Raw genomic sequence first — 13231 nt, 5'->3', positions numbered from 1 at the left:
CTAAGCAAACTACTGTGAAGAGAGCAAAAATGGTTAACTTTCTTTAGGGCTTGAAGGCCTCTGGGCAGTGATCTAAGAGAGCAAAAGAGGAAGCCGAAAAGCTTCTTAAGGCCTAGTCTCAGAAATCAGGTGATATAACTTCTGCCTCATTCTAGTGGTCAAAGCAATCATGAGACCCCCCCCACCCCAGATCCAGCCCAGGATGAAATACCACGAGGAGAGCAGGGCGCAGGTGTCCCAGCTGAGCTCAGCCCCTGCCAGCCCTCACCTAATTCGGCTACGTGGGCGAGCCCACGCAAGACCCCCTGAAGGAGCACGCAGCCAAGGCACAGCTGTGAGAAGTAAGAAATCATTCTTTTTTAAGCTACTAAGTTTTGAGGAGGTTTGTTAATGCAGCACTAGATAATAACCCTGTAGCAGAATCACCAGGGGAACTTTTGAAAACTGCAGATGCCCCAGCACCACCCCCAGAGATCCTGAATTGGTCTTGGACAGGGGCCCAGCCATCTGGTTTATTTCCCCAAATTCTCCAGGTGATTTGATATGTAGACAGAGGTATTAATCATAGGTAAACAGATATTTCATAAATGGTAAAAGACAGAAGGAGAAAAACTGAAGTTCTTGAACTGCACACTCTAGCACAATTGTATAGATAGTGAGAAGAGAAACAGTCATCGAGAGAAATACTAAAAAAGACAATTATTTTCTCATTTTCTTTGTAAAACCCCTCTATCTTCAAGATGTGAAATTCCTGCTCCAGCGATTACACTTGATGAAACAAATATAAAACAGCCAAGACACTCTAAAGCCCATTAGCCACATTTGGGCCTTAGAACAGAAGGCACTCCAGGCTATAAAGCCCCAGATTCACGTTCCCATAGCTGGAAACTTTTCGCCTGAACTAACACTTTCCAGATATAGGAGGACAGAACTGACTGCTGTTTTAAACCAAAGAATTGCATTGGCTCAGATGTCTCAAACAGAAAGCAAACAAGCAAGTTTAAAGGGGGTAAATAGCAGCTTTATGACAATTAGCGGAAAGCAGAGATTTTCCTACAGCCTCTGAAAAATAACTGTCCGAAGGCCCAGACCTCAAATCTTAGATTCTTTTCATTTTCCATGTTCCATATGTAGTCCTCACATCTTCAGCCAACTTTTTTAGCAAAAGTACAAATGTATCAATTCTACCGAAACAAATACCTGGACCTTCTCAGATGCCAAGACTGGCACCTCCAACTTGTCACATCCATACCTGCAGTGATCACCAGGGGCACTGCTGCCACAGGATAAAGCCCAAAGATCCTCTCAATTTGACCTCTGCTTACTTCTGCAGCCGCATCTCTTAAACCCTAGACACACTGAATTTCTCTCACTTCTTCAAAGGCTTACACCTCCTCTCACTTCAGGACCTGTTCACCCAGTTCTCTCTCTGAAACACTCCCATCCTCCAGATGGCACTTTCTACGTCTGGCCCGCCTCTGCCCCACCCGACACCCTGGTATGAACTAAAAGAGCTATAACTCCGCAACCCAAGCATGGGGACCATGTGGCAGGTAAAGAGCATTGTCACAGCAGGATCCACTGAACCGAGTGAGACTGTAAATATTATATTACACCCATCTTCCTGTTACTGCACACCTTTTGAAAACCTAGATTCTAATAATTGCTGGATATTCTATTCAAATAACATAGAGATTCTCTCCAATTTTTGTGTATTATAAATAAGGTTTTGATGAACAAGCTACTAGCCAGCTGACCTTGACTCTGAATAATTTAATTTAATGTCTCTAGGCCTCAGTTTTCCATCTGTGAGAGCAGGAAGCTCAAGGGCTGCCGTGACAGCTTCATAACACAAAGGACATGAAACAGTGTCAGGCCACATTGTTCTCTCCAGGAAGCTTAACTGTTAATATTGTTATTGGGGGTTCAATCTATTTCTACTTAGGCTGACTTTCTCAATTCATTTTATTCAACAAGTATTTATCTATCTTAATGTGCTTAAGGCACTCTGCTAGTCCTAAGGATATAGAGACAAACAAAGCAAGTACTTGACCCTACTCTCAAGGAGCCTAGAACCTAGGAGGGGAGACAGATGTGGAACAAGTAACTACAGACATGATAAGTGTTACAAAAAGCCCCCAGGAAAGGGTACCTGGCTCGAGGGTAGTGAGTGGCCCAGGGAAGATCTCCTTGGGGAAGGTGGCCATTTAAGAAGTTAGTTGGGCACCATTTAGAGTCCCAGGAGTACAACATAAAGCTCTAAACAGATATGGCTGAACTGCTTTCCAAAAGGATCAAACATACTTACACCTCTGCCAGGAGTGTGGGAGTACTTTTCACCATACCACTGAGGCGCATATAGACATTTAAGGCTTGTGACGTTTATCGTCAAATTCGAGGGCTTCCAATGCCTCTGGCAACATAGGAAGATGTCATGTGACACTTAAGCCACTTGTCTCTCCTATCCCCTGCCATGAGACAACCTTTATGTAGCTGCAAATAGCCAATGACTTATTTCTCAACTGATTTCCAGAAAATTCTTCATTTAGAAAACTCAATTGCTAAGCCTAAATTCTAATTAGGACTTACAAACGTTAAATTATAAATATTTTAAAATAAATTATTAACTCTCTGTAGGTAGCCAGGATTCTGGGTGACCTGAAAACACTCCAGAGCAGCAGATATCTGGGAGCCAGTCCCTGTCCTGGCTGTGTTCTTTGTTATATTATAACAAAGATGTGAGAGTGTCTGCTCAGCCTCTGGCATTGTTCAAGGCACTAGGGACACACTGGTGAATGGGACGGAGGACTCGGGCATTAAGCAAAGAAGTGCCATGAAGAGCCCTCCATATATAAAAGACTAGGCTGCCTTAGAGAAACTGTCCTTAGGAAGTGACTTTGAACTGAGTCCTGGAGGGTGAGAAAGGTCTGACCAGACCAAGGGAAGGGGTGGTGGTAGAGAGATGGTGGCTTTCCAGGCAGAGGACCGGCTCTGACCCAGGAGGGAACTTAGGCCACTTAAGGAACTGCAGGATGGTGTGGTTTGAGTGTCAAGCACATGGAACTGATGCCAGTGAGACAGGCAGAAGGCAGGTCCTGTGGGGCCTTGCAGGACATACTAAGAAATTTACGTTTCATCCTAAGTGCAATGGGAAGCTACCAGAAGTAATTTTTAGCAAGATGTGATAACTTACCATTTGGGTTTTTAAAAGCTCACTATGGTGGCAGGATACAGAATGGCTCAGAGGAGGCAATATGGTGAGAGGAGACCAGTGAAGAGCCTGTTGATAGCTGACAGCTTGGACCAGTGCCGAGGCAGGAGCGATGGCAAGAAAGGCACTGTTTGGAGAGAGATCTTATCATTAGAATAGTCCAGAGGTGGTGATGGACTGGAGGTGAGGCATGGAGGAGAGGGTGTCAAGAATGACCAAAGGTTTGTATAATGGGGGTGGATGGTGGTGCCATGACTCCGGGGAAGGGCAGGTTTTGGGGGGAAGGAACTACTGTTCTGGCATGTTGGGTTGACAGGGACTCCGAGATACCAATACAGTCGTCAGGTCGGCTGGAGTTTGAGTTGAAGATAAAAGCCGGGGAGTCAGTGTGAGTGTAAGCAAAGCCATGGCTAGAAGTGATTGCCCAGAAGAGTGGGCGAGAAGGAAGAGGCCAAGGAACCCCAGCACCCAGATATGTGGTAGATGAGGAGGAAGCAGAGGAGGGGAAAGGGAAGAAGGTCCCCCAAGATAAGAGAGAAGACAGCAGAACGTGACACTACAGAGATATCGTGGAAGGAGGAAGTGGTCCACGGTGATGATGTGCTGAAGAGTCAAGTGGGAAGAAGCCTGAGAGGCGCCCGGGGGGGCGTCCCAAAGGGGTTCGTGTGACCTCACTGGAAGCAGCGTCAGTGCAGTGGTGAGATCAGGAGCCAGATGTGGCGGATTTAGCATCCCCAAACCGTACTCTTCTCTGTTGACTCCCCTGACCTCAGGGGCAGAGCTCAGAGGGACACCTCTGGTCCTGAATCCAGTCTGCAATTGGTAGCCTGGAGGTCTTGATCAAGGCTCCGATATTGTGAATGTTTGCATTGACGAAGGTTTGGATGTTTCTTCTTCAACCTTGAATGGGTTCCTTTAGGGGCATTGGGAGGAATTAGATGAGAGGAACCAAGCAACATGCTGGATGGACTGTCCACAGGCTTACTCAACATGCTTATTATACATAGGAGTCTTAATAGAACAGACTAAATTACCATATGTACTACGAAGATGGAGTTCAGGGCTCTTTCCATTCTAATTCCTTCCTGTTTATGAGTATGTGAAACCAAAGCCTCAGGCCTGGTCTCATTCCTCAGCACTCTGAATTGTGCTGGCTCAATCTTGAGGATGTCAGTGCCTCTTCCCAGGCCAGTCACCATCCTTCAGTTATTCTATACCTAGAAGCCTGGGCCGCCTCAGACTCAGATTTAGTGTCTCTTATATAAAGTTTCTGCCTTTGCTGCTGCTATTTTATTTTGGTCTCCTTTTTATTTTCTCTGCTTTTTGAATATGGATATTTCCTATTATGCTGCGAAGCGAAGCATTTTCTCTGACATTAAAAAAAGAATGCTATTTTCACCCACTGAATTTAACCTGAGCCCCGCTTGGTTTCCCCCGCAGAGCTGAGAAGGCTACACATGCTTCTTGGGCAGCCGCCTCCACCTTGTCATCGGCCCTTTGTCCTCACTGCCCACCTATCCGTTGTGATAAGCTCAGGCTTCTACATCCTCTAAGGTCAAACGTTTGGCCTTAGCATTTTGAAGAATTTTTGACCCAGCTGCCAACATTTCAGATCAGGAAATGTTACTTTAAAACCCTGGTTACCAAGATCCTCTTGAAAACGCTGGCGATCTAGCAATCCTGCAGTCGGTGGCGTCAGTGGGTCGGGACTGAGAAGCAGCTGTCCACGTTAGATAAGGCTGAATACTTGAGTTCATTACAGTCCCAACACGCCCGACCACTCCCTGACACTAAGGCCAAGTGAAAGTTGCCCTTTATCATCACTCTCCAGTATTAATTTTCTTAAAGTTAAAAGTGACATATTTAATGTGCCCATATCTCTATCAAAAGTGGGAAAATGTACAAGCAATAGAAATAACTGCATATTTTAAGACAAATAAGAAAAAATATATTTGTTTGTGAGAGTGAATCATTTCTCCCACACCTGCCTGGCCCCTGTAGGTACTGGGTTTGGGACCTCTACCCTAGGGACGCCTCAGCGCTCACACGTTTCTGGATTGACCAGTGTACAGACCATTACATCTGTGGTCTCTCCTATCCCTCAAGTGCTAAGGATTCTCTGGTCTCTGTTCTTTGTGCAGAGCATGGGGGGATATTTATCCTGTCTGTGCTTTAGAGGAAAACAGACCATTTTCTCAAGGATCATATCTTGTTTTCCTTTCAAAAACATTCTTCTTTTCCCACAAATTTGTGGTAAATAAAAAAAGAACAGGGATTAAAGTTTAGAAAGTTGAGAGCTGTCTTGGTAAAATGTTTTTCACAAGCCTTTACAATTTTTGAACTCGACTCTTGGTCTCAGTTACACAGATCCCTTTGCAAGAATCTTTTATCAGTTAACATTCACCCAGAATGGAGAAAAGTGATGTCCCCCTCCTTTATAATAATTAATCCTGGGTACTTCCCAAGGATTCCCAGATCAGCATATTATAACACTCTCAAGAACTTGAGACCCAGCAAGGTTTAGAGCTTGTCTAAACTAAGAAAGAATCAAGGTTCTTCATATTTCCTCTCGTTCTTCCTTCTCACCCGGATGAATGCTCTCAACTAAATCATGCAACTCAATGTAAGAGTTAATAGCAGCAGTACCCAATTTCGCTTTTGATTCAGAAAGAAAGCTCTAGATTTTACCTTTACCTCATTTAAGGACTTAGGACTTTGGAAGTACAAGTATGGTCCTGATAAAATGATACCAGTGAAGAATTCATATCATAAAAATGTCAGTTCTTCTGAAAAATATGTGGATGTAATGCAATTCCAATCAGAATACAAAAAGGATCTTTTTAACTAGATAAAATGGCTTTTATGTTCATATAGAACTATAACTGTTTTAAAATCATCAAGGAAAAAATTGGGTCAACTTGCTTTACCAAATGGTTAAATTTTCTATAAAGCACCTGTAATTGTCGTCATCGTCATCATCATCAACAGCCCAGCAGACTACAGACACAGAAATGAACAAACAGAAGCAGTACCGAGTCTAGAATTAGATCCATATACGTAAGGGAAATTAACATATGACAAAGGTAGTATTTCAATATAGTTGAAAAATGTGCTTTATTTAATAATGATTCTGGGAAAACTGGCTACTCATTGGGAAAATTAGAACCATATCTCATCACCCCATATACAGGAATAAATTTTACATACATTAAAACATTTGTAAACATTTAACATAAATATATTAAATGTTCTAATATAAAATAATATAAATAGTAGAAAAAATTTAGGAGAACTTTGTAGGACCTTAGCTTGGGGAGAAAGCATCCTAAAAACAACACAAGAGTTCCAGAAGAAAAAAAAACAAGATAGGTAAGTCTAGCTACATAAAAATAAAATAATGTTGGGAAGATGACAAAAGTTCTGAAGATGGTTGAACTGATGGTTGTATACCAATGTGAATTCACTTAATGCCACTGAAATGTACATTTAAAAATGGTTAAAATGGTAAGTTTTATGATATGTGTATTTTACCATAATAAAAAGATAAAATAATGTTGGTTTGCAAGAGAAAAAACAACAACAACAAGTGCACTATAAACAATGTCAAAAGACAAATAATTGTCAGGGAAATATTTGTTAAAGTTATGACAAATAGAGAATGGTAGTCCTAATATTACAAAAAAGTTGTATGTACTATGAGGAAAAAGACAACCTAGTGGAAAAAATGGGCAAAAGCTATAAATAGGTAACACATACACAGAAAAGGAAATATAAACCATCAAGAGACATGAAAAGATACTTAATCTCACTAGTAGTAAGAGAAAGGCAAATCAGAGCAACAGCTTGGTGCGACTTTTTTTCCTAACGTATAGGCAAACATTCCAAAATTGGTAACATCCAGTGCTGCCCAGGGTACAGGGAAATGGATCTTCTCACACATGGCTGGTTAGAGTGCAAACTGCTACAACTTTTGGGGAAAGTTTAAGCAATATTTATCAAAATAATATACCCCAAAAACATGGGCAAAAAATCTGAGCAGACACCTCACCAAAGAAAATAAATAGATGGGAAATAAATATATGAAAAGATGATCAACATCTTTTTTCATTAGGGAATTGCAAATTACAAAAACAATGGGATACCATTACACACTTATTTGAGTGGCTAAAGCTGACAACACCAAATGCTAGTGATGATACTGAACAATATGAACTCTCATTCATTGGTGTGGAAATGCAAAATGGGACAGCCACTTTGGAAGACACTTTGGCAGTTCCTTACAAAGCTAAACACAGTTGCACCATAAGGTCCAGCCATCCACTCCTAGGTGTTTACCCAAATGATTTGAAAACTTACATTCACACAAAAACCTGAACACGAATGTTTATTAATCGCCAAAAACTGGAAGCAAACAAATTGTCTTCCTATAGGTAAATTGTGCTATATCCATAAAATGGAATATTATTCAGTGATAAAAAGAAATGAGCTATTAAGGCATGAAGAGGCATGTATGAAACAAATGCATATTGTTAGGTGAAAGAAGCCAGTCTAAAAAGACTAAATACTGTATGATTTCAATTATATGACACCCTGGAAAAGGCAAAACTATGGAGACGGTAAAAAGGTCAGTGTTGCCAGGGGTTCAAAGGATATGTGAGAGGGTTGAACAGATGAAACACACAGGATTTTTTAGGACACTGAAATTATGCTGTGTGATACTGCAATGGTGGATATGTGACATTACACATTTGTCAAAACACATAGAACTTTACAGCACAAAGAGTGAACCTTAATGTATGCAAATTTAAAAAAATCATTTAGGAGGTTAGGGAATGCAGAATGTGACAAAAGAATCTAACTGTATTACAAATGAAACCACCGCACTGAAGAGGATTAGGGGAGGAAGTGCTGACCTAAGTAACTTTGGAAATGGGTAGACAGCGTAAGACAAGAGTCAAAAGGAACTACACATAAGCATTATAATCTTGTTGATAAAGCTGTTTCCCATGGGAGTAGGAATTAGCAATTCTGATAATGCTGTACATGTACGTTGGAATTGAACAATGAAGTAAATGAATGTCGGATAGGGAAGCCAGGTTCTCCCTGTTAGCGCGGGACTTTACATCTAAGCAAGGAGAGGAGGCTAGTGTAATTCATGATCCAATCCATGCACGGACTAGAGCCGGAGGCACCAGTATAAAGTCATGTTTAGTTTAAGATAGATACAGACACAAATAGGAATAACGATAGCTAAGTGTATACACACAGGTTAGTATGCACACATACATTACCTTGCTTCCTCAGCTGCGAGGGCCTAGAAACAACCACATCCAGTAGCAACAGCTACTCCTAGTGTTCAGATCTTAGTCTCTAATACCTTTCTCCAATAAAAGGAACCAGGGCTCCTTAAAGAAAATGGATGATTCCATATAGGGCGGGAAAACCCAAGATGAGGCTGAAGTATCTTGCAGTGCCAGAAAGGAAAGTGCTAAAACAAAAACAAACCCTACATTGATGGAGGTATGTCAAAGGGACACAAATATCCATAGGTCAATACTGAATGAATGAATGAATGAATGGAGAGAATAAATAAATCTATGTACGAGAATTCCAAATAATTTATGTAAATACTCTGTCATCAAGGAGGAGAACCTAACTCCCCACTCCTTAAGTGTGGGCTGCATATGGTGACTTCCTTCCAAAAGAGTACAGTGTGGAGAAGCCGAATAGGAGTAACTTTATAGTGAGAAAACAGTCAAACAGGTGATTCTCAACCAGGTGATTAAGATCAACATCAATAGTGACAGTATATACACTTGATGTGATTCGGTCTTCCTTCCCAAAACCCATAACCCCAGTCTAGCCATGAAAAAAACCCCAGACAAATTCCAATAGGGGGCAGCCTACAAAACACCTGACGAGTACTCCTCAAAAGTGTCACGGCCATCAAAAACATGGAAAGTCTGGGGCTTCCCTGGTGGCGCAGTGGTTGAGAATCTGCCTGCTAATGCAGGGGACACGGGTTCGAGCCCTGGTCTGGGAAGATCCCACATGCCGCGGAGCAACTAGGCCTGTGAGCCACAACTACTGAGCCTGCGCGTCTGGAGCCTGTGCTCCGCAACAAGAGAGGCCGCGATAGTGAGAGGCCCGCGCACCGCGATGAAGAGTGGCCCCCACTTGCCGCAACTACAGAAAGCCCTAGCACAGAAACGAAGACTCAACATAGCAATCAATCAATCAATCAATCAATTAAAAAAAAAAAAGATTCCTTTCCTCCTCTTCCCCTTTAAAAAAAAAACAAAACAAAACATGGAAAGTCTGAAAGTGTCACAGCCAAGGGAAGCCTAGGGACACATGACAACTAAATGTAATGTGGTGTCCTAGATGGGATCCTGGAACAGAAATCCTTTGTCTCAGACTTTACTTTCTGGTAGATACACAGGCTAAGACAGGTGGTACCAGAAGTGACTCTAGCCAGTGGGTCTTCAGAATGGGATTCTGGAACTGGATCGATCACCAGGCGGATGGCAACAAGGACCCCTCTGCTGGCGGTAAGTCGGGTAAGAGAAGCCCTAGGGAGCTGCAGCAACACAATCACTAAGATTCCATTAGGCTGGTTTTGAATGAGGTGCAGGTTTGGCTCACGCAATGGCAGTGCACACGCGTGGTGTGGGGCAGTGGTGACTACAGGGATTACTGAATGAGCTGACTTTTGTTAACACCTTTATGTTGTTGAAAAAAGAAGAGAGAAGAATGACAGGTTTGGGTTAGCCACCGGTCAACTGCAGGAATCAGAAGGCCTCTAAGGCAGTATTTAGAGAGACATTTATCTCCTGCAGACACCAGGTGCTAAAACCAGGCTCAGGACTTTAATAAGAGTAGCAGAGATACAAAGGAGACAACGTTTAGCCTCAACAGGTCTCTTAGGCCAACGTAAGGGCTCTGGTGAGTAATGAGAGGGACGCTGAGATCTGGAATAGGGACATTTAGGAGGATGAGCCTGAGACTCTTAAACTCTCAAATTTCCCTAAACTCTCTGGGCTGGGAGAAGCAACTTCTGCCCTTTAGCCAAAGTGAAACACTTCCTCTCACACAGAGACCCTGAAAACACCTCCTTGAGGAAAATGCCTCTTTAAGAAGATGATGTGCATCCTCCTTAGATTCTATCCCCACCTCCTCCCAGGGCACACAGACCTGTAGCTAGGATGAGGTTATAGCAGCGCCTGAGCAGGGCAGCACGGCTCTTGCTCCAGGAGGAAATAACTGTACTCAAAGAACTCAAGGCCTGGCTCATATGTAACAGCAGTAATCTTGAGGGTGTTGGACCATGACAGTAGTGAAATATACAGCTGGATGCGGGGAGGAGGATTCGTTGACATGAAGCACTCTCCTGTAACTTGGGACTTATTTCCTGACAATGACACGTGGAGACAATCTTTAGTATGCTGCTGGTATTTGAAACTTGGGCTTTCAATAGGTTAAGATGGAGATGCTGGAACTGCCTCAGCAGAGTATTGAGGAAGGGGTCTGGGAAATCAAGGAAGTGGAAATGTTAGAGTGGACCTATTAGGCGACACTGCAAAACCCACATCCTCATTATCTTTCCTTGGGAGGCCAGGAGAATACTCCCTGCACTAAAGCAGTAAGGAAGGCACAGGGAAGGAGATCAACAGCATCTCTGAGAAGCTCAATGGTGGCTGTCCTTTGTAGGCTGGGTGGACAGGCTTGTCATTTGTAGGCTAGAGATGCTACCATGGCATTAGGCTCTCTGGTTCCAGTGGGAGTGATAAGATTCTGGAGTGGCTGAGACCAGGTGCTGACAGTGGCAAGATGTACATAGAGACCATTATGGGAAGTAAGGCCAGCTGCCTCATTTCCCAGAAATCTGTGCTAATGCACAGATAGGAACTCACCATGGAGTTCTTATAGGTAAAATAGAAGGGCAGTTGGCAGGTGTGTTACTAGGTTTGTCTTACCAGAAGAAATGGAGACATGGCGAGCAGAAAGTTGATGTCAACTGTTAGAAAACTGCAGTCCTCACCCAGTTTCTAGATCTAAGTCAAGTTTGTAGGCCAAAAGGTGCTGTTGATTGAGTCACCTTGCCAAAGGATCCTACAATGCTACCACAAGTACTCCTCAATCCTTTCCCAAAGCAATCTGTAGCCATTTACCAGAGTAGCTGAGGAAAGGGAAATACCCAGACCTTTCAAGAGCTGTGGCTACAAAGTCCAAGGTGGCACTGATATCTGGGGACCCAAAAGGCTATCATGCCCCACGTTAGAGTAATGCCTCACAGTGGGCCTAAAGGGTCCATGGATCCACTTTTGAGATTATTTCCTCTTCTCCCAAGTGAATAATTGGGATGGATACACATTGGTTCCATGATTTGGAACCAAATAGAAGCGCCTGAAATTGCACAGCCCCCAACATGACCCTGGCCAAAACAGTAAATCAGGAGCAAAACCACATCCCAGGAAGTAACTGATGAGATTAGTACCACCATCAAAGATTTAAAGGATGCAGGAGTGGTGGTCCCCATCATACCCCTACTCAATTCACCTGGGAGACTACTCTAAACTCAACCAAATCGTAGCTCCAGTTGCAGCTACTGAGCCAGGTATGGTTATCTCTCCTGGAGCAGATCTACACGGTCCCTGGTACTTGACATGAAACTACTAATCTGATGAATATATTCTTTCAAATCCCTATCAGTACAGAGGATCAAACAGTTCATTTTTTGTGGACTGGATAGCAGTTCACATTCACTGTCTTGCCCAAGGCCTAGGTTAACGCTCCTGTTCCCTGTTACAAAAAGCCCACAGGGACCTTGATCATCTTGACACTCCACAGAATATCAAGCTGGCCCACTTCATTGAGGACACCAAGCTAATCGGACCCCCTGCGTGAGCAGGAAATGACAAGTACTCTGAATGCCCAATTAAGACACACGTCTGCCAGAGCATGGGAGAAAACCCTCTGAGGCATGGCATACGGGTAATGTTCTAGGGGTCCGATGGCCTGGGGCAGGATGAGACATCCCCTCTAAAGGAAAGGACAAATTGTTGCACCTTGTATCCTCCACCACTAAAAAGGGGGCATGGCACTTAGTGGTTCTCTTTAGATCTTGGAGGCAGCGTATATAGTCCTTGGGAATACTGCTCTGTTTAATTTACCAGGCAATCGATTTGGAAGGCTGCCAATACTGAGTAGGACCCAAAGCAAGACAGAGCTTTACAGTGGGTCAAAGCTACACTACCACTCAGGCCAGATGACTCTGTATATCCAATCATGCTAGAGGTATCCAGCTCCTGACATGTCACTGAGCCCTAGTAGAGACTGAGCACCTGATCATGGGACATCAAGTAACTATGTGATCCAGAGCTGCCCACTGTGAAGTGGGTGATAGAGATCCACTGTCATAAGACTGCATGGATGCAACAGCAATCCACTATACTATGGAAAGTATTCACTTGTTACCCAGTTTAAGCAGGTCTGGAGGGAACAAGCAAGTTACAAATAATAGGTGGCCTATTCTCCTGTGTCACCTAGTTGTAGACGGACTGCCAATATACTTATAGCCCCACCTGGCAGAGCCTCGAAGGACGTGGTGAAAGGGAATCCTCCCCGAGCAGAGCTTCAAGCAGTGCACTGGACAGGTTGACTCTGTACGGAGGAAGAAAGGACCTGAGACAGGCATGGACCTGTGGGCAGGGGCACATAGCTCACCTAGTTGATTAAGAGTCCAGATGGAGTGAGACGGAAAGATCATTTGGAGAAGAGGCACAAACTGTACTTGTGGGAGTGAGCACAGAGCTTGAGGATCTTTGGGCTTCATATTAATACCCACCGAAAGAGCATCTACTGCAGAGGAAGCACTGAGCAACCAGGCAGAGGATGTCTTTTCAGGGGTCAGCCTGCTTTGTCTTTGGCCGGCCCAACCCTTGTGTAATTGACCTATGAACAGAGTGGCCACAGCTGCAGGGATGGTGGTTATACGTGGCCCAGCAGCACTGGCTTTCT

At 43.6% G+C, this 13231-nt stretch overlaps 1 protein-coding gene across 2 annotated transcripts in view; it reads right to left on the bottom strand.

Moving 5' to 3' along the window:
• The window catches only part of CDKL1 (cyclin dependent kinase like 1), a 55508-nt gene that overhangs the window by 26509 nt on the left and 15768 nt on the right, over window positions 1-13231 (bottom strand). The gene's annotated exons all lie outside the window — the stretch shown is intronic.

This window comes from Balaenoptera borealis (assembly GCF_965194805.1).
Source record: "Balaenoptera borealis genome assembly, chromosome: 3".
Lineage (NCBI taxonomy): Eukaryota > Metazoa > Chordata > Mammalia > Artiodactyla > Balaenopteridae > Balaenoptera > Balaenoptera borealis.
The sequence above is the reverse complement of the archived record's forward strand: the minus strand, read 5'-3'. Positions and strand labels throughout refer to the sequence as shown.